Genomic DNA, 8608 nt, shown 5'->3' on the forward strand with positions numbered 1-8608 from the left:
ATTTTTATTTGAATGGGCCGGGTCTCCCGAGGTACATATGGCCGGCCCTTCGGGTGTCTCGGTGATACAAACAAAGAAAAGACGAATTCCAATCACATCCCCTATCACTTAAAGCCAACCCTTACAAAAGGAGGAAATAGAATCTAATAATCTACCTTATTTTTTCCTTCCCGTTGATTCCCCTTTTTCCTACAATCAAGCTGCACTTCCTTCTAACAAGTGGCTGAGAGTTAGCAAGCAACCTTGGCCTCTTGGCAGGAGGTTCGCTGCCCCCTTCCTTTCCGGTCCGGCCGCGGTACGGCACCTGAACTCGAAGCTACGATCAGATCCGATTGGATCTGATCCGTTCAGATTCCACAGATCCAGCCGATTTGGTCTGGTCCTATCCGACCCAACCCCGGAACTTAGAACGGTCGGCATGCTTTGGACGTTAGAACGGGGAGTCGTGCCCATTCTCTCTCCGGGCACGAGCAGGAACATCAAAATTTAAGACCGAATACATGTACATGACGGAACGACATATTTAAAAATACGTGATCTGATTTGATAGGCTGCCCGCGGAAATAGTTTACCGGCCGCATAACAATTCATTCTTGTGTGTAGCGCATGGGGCCATGTCTCCCGAACGATCATAGTACGGCCGCTCATCTAATATCAAATCAATCGGTAGATCTCACTTCCCTTCCCCCATACCATGGCCGGAAGGGATAGCGTATCTACTACAGAAGAGAGAGTACGGGCCCTTATACCCTTAATTTAGTTTAGACGCGGCTCGAATGCCTTTACGCTATAGGCTGTGTTAAGCATGCTTCTTTGACGGAAAACACACTCTTTTTCCATGACAACAGTCGCGACTATAAAGGGCGGGGCGGTAAGCTCTCTATCAACAGGGGCTGCTCTCCTTTGTCAACTCCTTGCTTGTATCGTTGACTTTGTCAACCGAGCCTAACCAAAGCGTCACAACAACATCGAAAGGTTTACTTTGTCAACGCTACTAAGGACCGGGGCGAGCGGAATTCAGCAGAGGCTCGAAGAGGGGCTTGCTAAGCAAAAGGCCGAAGGCGGCTTTGCTATCCATCCTACTCACCGAAGGGCGGCAGGCAAAGCTGCAAGGAGATAGTGCAGCTTTCTTTGTTCTCATGGCAGAGTGAGGGGCGTTATCCATCCGCCAATAGAACCGGCTTTTAGTGAAGATCCGCTCATATGCTGCATGACGGGCGGCTTTGCTCACGAGTTAGCGATCAAGCGGAAAAGGACCTGCTGGCTTCTTTTCTTTCCGGAGCAGAGCTGCCTTGCTCGTAGCTCCCTATTGATATAAAAGGGGACGAGGGGTGAAAGAAAAATAAGAAGCAAGTCCTGAGGGAGTAAAGAGCCACCTAACGGTGGTTCTGCGCAAAGTGCGATCGATTGTCCTTCCTTTATAGATTGAACTACCGTAACTCCACTCAACCAACAAAGTCAATTCCATACTCAAAGTTGAGTTGCCGTACAAACTCAATATCTATAAAAACTAAGGGGGAAGAATTTTTACTGAAGCCGAAAGGTATCCTAAAGGAATGGTAGCACCACAATCCACCCAGCCGCGGCCATCTTAAACGGTTCGTGCGACGGCGGCGGAGGCAGGTTTGGTATAATCCATTCAATCTTCTTCTTTTCTTTCTCTTTTTCTGAATTTTCCTCTTCCCATGGAACTCCCTCTCCCTATGGTCGAGCAAGTTTCACTCCCTCTTGAAACATTTCCGGAGACTCGAGTCTTATTTCCTCTTCTTCCGGCAGCATTTCTCCTTTGAGCGGCATTTCCTCTTCTTCTTTCGTTTCGGCGGAGCTTCCTCTCTAGGTTCTTTCTTGCAGCCTTATCCCTTTTTTTAATTCTTCTTCCAGGATCGCCTTTTGAAAAGCCGGAACATAGGGGTCATGATGATCCAGTGGGAGGGATCTTCCTCACAAAGCCAGAGAGTATTAATAGCTTTAATTGTAGTGATGGTAGGGGGCTGTTGGAAATCGGACACTTCCTCGGCCCAGCATGTTGAGACCAGAGCGTGACTAGGGAGCGAGTTCTTAAAAACTCCCATTTTATCGTTGGGGTTCTTAGGAGCTTCCTGTTCATCCACCACGTCGATTTTTCCTTCTTCTATGAAATCTTGGATTTTTTACTTCAAAGTCTAGCTTGCATCCGTCGCATGACCCCGTCCCCCCTCATTGGGACCTAAAAGAATTCTGCCAATTCCTTCCACCCCCCAGATACATACATACTTTTCTTCCTTTCTCCCATAAAGGCCTCCCTCCCTGAATCTTAGCTTTTATCTTTCTTATTTATTCTTACTACTATCACTTTATAAACCCGGCCGGCGGAAAAAAACCGTAACGTATCAAGGTCGTACGCCTGGAACAAAAAGGTTTGTCATACAATTTCGGCGATTACAAAAATCAAGGAGTATATCCCTCCCCCTTAGTGTCTTTCCACTTCCGGCGTTCAGGAGCAAACACTTCGCCTAATTCTTTTGAATCCCGGCCCCCGCTAACCAATTACGTTACGACCACTGAACAAACTTGGTTGACGAACATGGTTTATGCGCCGCTAATGTAGCGGCTTGTCGAGCATTTGACAAACTCACACCATCCATTTCAAATGGGATTTGTCCCGTGGACACACGAGCGATCCAACCCGTAGGATTTCCTTTTCCTCTTCCCATTCTTACTTCTGTAGGTTTCCGGGTAATAGGGAGATCAGCGAGAACTCTTACCCATATCTTACTATTTCTTCGGCTCATAGCACGATGGAATTGTCCGATTGTAGCCCGACGCGCTGCTTCAATGGCTCGATATGAAAGACGACCAGCTCTACAACTTTTAGTGCCATATCTTCCAAAACCAAGTTGTGTACCGTCCGGTTTGCAACCCTTACTACATCTGCCTTTACGATATTTACTATATTTCGTGCGTTTCGGATATAGCACGTCCCCCTTATTTTTTTAAATATGAAATCCACACTTTGACACCTAAGATTCCGTAACGGGTAGATACTTCCGCAGGAGCATAATCTATTTTCTGGTTAAATACATTACGAGATGTTTTTCCATACTTTCCGCATTCAGTTCTAGTTATTTCTGCGCCCCTCCACTTACTCGTAACAGGCTTTCCTCGCTAAACAAGAAGAAGCTGCTAAGGTTGCCCAATTCGTTCTATCATGGGACAGGCAGGGTTTCGCACTAAGCAAGTAAACTACCTTTATCTAACTGAGTTATCTGTCCTGTGAGACATAGAAGGATTATCTCATTAACTCATTCAATCAGGAAGAAGTTTAGTCATAACGATCAGGCTATTTCAGTAGTTTTAACCCTACCCTAAGAGCGTGTCTGTCCCTATATTATTTCCTCTAAAGTGGAGTCATGTCTATAGACGATAGGATCTTACGCTCATGGGAGACCGGCTCTATGCAAGCCGCAGCTCTGAACGCATATAGTTCTACTGGGCGTGAGTTTCTCGTTCCATGTGGGATAGCTTGCTCTAGTTGACACCCCGAACTATCACATCTTCCGTCTCGTTACCCTCTCCTTTCAGTCGAGCTACTTCGTTACCCTCTCCTTTCAGTCGAGCTACTTCGTTACCCTCTCCTTTCAGTCGAGCTACTTCGTTACCCTCTCCTTTCAGTCGAGCTACTTCGTTACCCTCTCCTCTGAGATACGAGCTTGACAACCACATAGTAATATCCTTTCAAGTACTCCTACAGGGATAGGATTTTCCTTCTTTTTTCGACAACCAGTATAGAAAGTATCTCGCCCCTCTGTAATTCTTATCCGTCCCCAGATGCTGAATGAGCTAATCCTGATCTTTCTCTCATAGGGTGAGAACAAGCTCGACCACTCTTAAGCTAGCCCGAAGCTTGATCCCGCGGCCCCGATGCTACACATCAGTTCAGAACTCTACACATAAGTTCCTTGGCTCTGCTCGCGAATCCATTGCAATTGGGGCGAAATAAATAAAATCCCTTTTTTCTCTGTCTGTGCGCTTAGCATCGCTTTAGCCGCATTGCTATTGCTATCTGGGAATCGGGGATCATTCCTTAGCGCTTCACACTAAGTAAGCAAGCTACCTCTCCCTATGTCGAGCAAGTAAACTACCTCTTACTCTGCCTCAACAGGATCTGGGCTCCGCTTGTCTTGGTCCTTAAGTGGAATTTAGGTACACAATATCCCTGGATTCTTCTTGCAGTTCAAGCGCAGCAAAAAGTAATAAAGAGCTTCTGCGCGATTTGCCGCCTTTTTTTCGAGGGATTCTCCGCCTTTTACTTTTCGCCGACATTTTTCTATTCTCCTAAAAAGAAAAAGTAAAAGCAGCAGACCTGTAGTCCCATTATCCACCTTTAGAGAAATTTTTAAAGAAGGTTTCGTTTAACACATCTTGGCCAAGCAGGAAGAGCGGGAAATAAGTGCTTTGCCGGGTGAAGGTGCTCTCTTCTCTACTCCTAGACATAGGATAGGGGCTCACCCTGAATCCATAGTATCCTCTGCATCTTATGCATCTTCTGTCTCGTCTCTTGGTTTCGGGGAGCCTGTGAGCAAGAGTTCTCCCCCGAAAGCGGCTTTCCATTCTAGGAGGGAAGTGGGCTTCATTCAATGGAATGCCTTGTTGGTTTAGCGAAAAAGGTAGTTTACTTGCTTAGTGCTTGCTTGCGCTAAGGCTATTTGAGATCCTTTTTCAAGGCTCAAGTACTCTGGCCTTAAGTAAGGTTCTGAAAGAACTTGCTTAGTGCTTGCGCTAAGGGCTTATACCCAAAAAGTATGACACGCACTAGATATAATGGGACGGACGGGATGAAGCCAATAAAGAAAAGACTATAAAAGAAGATAACTCAAATAAAAAAGAATGTGATTCGGGCATAGGTTGCCATGTGACTTTTTGATACTAAAGAGTTCTGTTCCCTTAGATGGGACTCTATTTAACATAACTAAGAGGGTCCGCCGTTGTTAACCGGGAAAAGAGTGGGACTTGAAAAGAGGATGGGAGACAGGGGAACTCAAACAAGTAATAGAAGAGAGGAGAGGGCCCCCTAAAAGCCGTACTGGTGCCGTTGTTTCTATACGAAAATAGTGTGAATTTAGTTAGCGGCGGCTATCCTGCATTATACTCTAGCTGAACAGTAATTCCGCCTCCTTTATAGCAGCATTCCTTTCCAAAAAAAAGGGTAAGAGAAGAGAGTTAGTGCTCATTGACCTCCTTTTTGTTGTTCGAAGTCAATGAATTCCTTTCTTACGCAATTATAGTTGGAAATGCTTTAAGCGCGTATTGATACTTCTTAAGTTGAGGAGGTTTTCGGTGTCGCCCTTACCCTTGGGCTTTTTCTTCTTATGTAGTTGAAGATACAACTTGTACTTTTGAATGTACGAATTCTGTAGAAAAGCTAGTACCTCGTTAGCATTGCAACAACACGAATAGAGAGCGAGATACTGGAATACTCGGGGAAGGAGCGCTCTCTCAAAGTGTTTTACGCGTTTGCCTTGTATCTTCCTTATGTCGTTGTCGATTGATTGAAACAATTTGTTTTTTAACCCATTAATGGCTGCCCTTAACTCCAAGTTTCTGTCCGGACGAATTTATATTAGGACTCCGAGAACTAAGGTAGAGCATGGCTTGCTTATTCCTCGAACGAGCTCAAAACTAGTTGCTTCCAGTTTGAGCTCAGTCAAGACTTCATTAAAGAATTGCTTGAACCCTTGGCTTACCATTTCTGAGTTGGCTCCTTCCTTAATAGCAAAAGCTATATCGTCAGCGTAGCGCACATACCTAATTCTCGCTTCTTTACTCATAAAGTCTTGCGTCTTCACATCAAGTTGGTGAAGAAAGATGTTCATTAAGACGGGATACAACGGGCTGCCCTGAGGGATCCCTTTTATACAAGAGCCATAAGTCTTACCTTCTTTATCTCTTATTTCCGTTTTTTAGAAAGCTGAAAAATTGAGTTACAAAAGCCCTCACTGCTCTCACCCATATCTAAACCAATTCTTCTATTTAGAAGAGTGTGATCAATGTTATCAAAACAACCAACAATGTCTGCTTTGAGAAATCGATCTACTGTCCCCCAACTATCAACATGCGCAAAGAAGGTAATGGGTCCTCTCCCCTTCCAAAAGCCATGAGAGTGGGTCAGAAGGACGTCCTCATAGACTATATTGAAGAGTAAGGAAAGGGCTTTTCCATGACAATGAGGTCCTTCTTGCATGGTGTTATAGGGCGCATTTTTCCTGGCTTGTTAGGCTTTGGAATCCACGACCTGTGCATCTCCGAGAACTGAAAGCGAAGAAAGCTTAACGCAAGCGACATAGGTAATCAAGCAGCAATCGAGAGCCGAAGGTCTGATTCCACCTAGTGGCGAATTCAACCAACAGAGAAAGCAACCCGCGCAAGCACTAAGCAAGTAAACTACCTTCGTGAACGTCACAGCCGATGACCTATAGCCTTTATTTATTATCTAAATATGGTAATTGAAAGACTACAGAACAAAGTATGAACGTCCAGGAAGTTGCAAAGGGATTTCCGAACAACCCTGCAATCATACAGGACGTCAGGATAACAGGTAAGGAATCGGTAGCAGCCTTGAGATCAAAAGAAAATCATTTTTTCTTTCCTATCAGGTACTGCAACGGTTGGGTCTGGTTATAGGTACCACCCATTTTTAACCTTGCCAAAACCGTCATGGCCCAATCATGTATAGGCCGTACCGAGGCCTGATACAAGGGTGAGCCAATAGGGAATAACCTTTTCTTCCCTGCTCCCTCTCCCTTCATTCCCATCCTGCCAAGCTGCGGCTGCCATCGCATTGTATCTAACCACACTGTGGCAAATCGATACAAGTAGCTAAACAGCTTGCTATACCATACAAAGGTATCTCCGACCGAACGGTTAGGCAAGACTACGGCGCCTGGGTAAACATCCCGTTTACCAAACAAGACGTCGAGAGTTTCACTTAACCATTCCCCTCCTGCAGCCAAAGTGTTAGCGGCTGTAGCATCCACCGATAATGTGTGGAAGAGGGTAAGCTTTCTATGTGGATAGGACGTATCAACACCTTTTGCATCTTTTAAAGGAAATATATAAGAATGAATAATATTGTGTTGGGTCCTGAGGATCAGGATGGCCGAAGATCAAAACCTAAATGTGCCAGGGGTTGATCATCGAAGCCAGGGACGATGAAGGAATTTGAGCGCTGATGTAGCTAACAGCCACCTTCATAGTCGATTCATTAGGGTCGTCACCTTCTACCCGGAAGTATCCACCGTTTTCTTTGTCTGTTAAGCCTCACAGCTATGGGACTTCCTAAAGAAAACTGCAATCGTAGTTTATCAACCACTCACAAGACCACCGAGATCTTCGGCTTAGCTCCCAAAGGTAATCCACCCGGCCCTTGCCCAACCTATACAAGGGGAGCGGAAGATAACGAAAGGGAGACAAAGTCCTAACTAAATCATAACACAAGAACCTCCGTCTATATCATAACACAAGCTACCCATTCAGTCGAGTCGATCCGATTCGTTCTTATCTATAGATAACGCAAGAGATAACTTATGACTTCGCGGATGGAGAGGGATTCGAACCCCCGGTATTCCTATCAATACTTCGGTTTTCAAGACCGACTCTTTCAACCGCTCAGACATCCATCCTCTTCGCGCTTCGCTCGCCCTATCTATACGCGCGCTGGCAGGTAGGGGCTTATCTATGTGATTCGCTACGCTTGCTTGCGCATATCGGCGGACTCTATTGCCTGCCGGTTAGCGAAACTTTTCCGGTAGTACGAATCGCTACGGTTCGCTTGTTTCTATATGATAATATGCACCTTGGTTGCTGCGCTCCCCGCGGGTAATATAAAGAGAGTGAAGAACGAATGATCCTCCAAACAAAAAGAGTGATTGAGCCCGACTCAAGCGAGTGAGTGAAAGGCGTGGCAAGAGAGCGAGTTCGACTCGCGAACGATCGGCAAGTGAAGGACCGATCCTTTTGCGCCAGTACTGTTGCGAGACTTGTACTTGGCGGCTCACGAGCAACATATAGACTAAGGTTGCCCATCACTCCCCCGCTCTTTTTTGAAGTGAAGGCCTTTTCTATTCTCTTTCTAGTATGGTTCCTCCATAAGAACACTGAACGCCCAGCTTCGCAGAGCAGCTCTCTCCCCAACCCACAGCATAGTGCGGAATCTGGATCGTTTCATTGAGCACCATTTCTTTTAGATATAAAGGTGTTCTGACTCTATTGGATCAAGTCATAACCTACGCCTTAGTATACTATACTACTATGGAGAGACCAAGCTCTATTTCAGAGATTGGACTCTCTTTACTTTGATTAGCCCCTACTGGCGTAGTATGAGTTCTACGTTAGTAAACGAAGAATTGGGTGATATCAAACTCTATGTCCAAAAGTGGAGCACCATTATCTGATCAAGCTAAAGAAAGACTTCAGGCCAAATTAGATATGAAGGAAAGGTTGAAACGACAAGAAGAGCGCTTAGTGAGGAGACAGCACCGGAGGGAGGAAATTCTCGCGAATAAGGTAGTTTACTTGCTTAGTGCTTGCCCTAAGGGGATCCCCCTTTTCGCTATGTAGGTTCAGCTACCCG

At 45.5% G+C, this 8608-nt stretch overlaps 1 non-coding gene across 1 annotated transcript; it reads right to left on the reverse strand.

Annotated features, from left to right (window-relative positions):
• Positions 1–7571: 7571 nt before the first annotated feature.
• Positions 7572–7658, reverse strand: trnS-UGA. The gene has a single exon. It is a non-coding gene; the product is annotated as a tRNA-Ser (tRNA).
• Between the last annotated feature and the right edge of the window lie 950 nt (positions 7659–8608).

The sequence above is a fragment of the mitochondrial genome of Prunus mume (genome assembly GCF_029339155.1).
Source record: "Prunus mume mitochondrion, complete genome".
NCBI classification, from domain to species: domain Eukaryota; kingdom Viridiplantae; phylum Streptophyta; class Magnoliopsida; order Rosales; family Rosaceae; genus Prunus; species Prunus mume.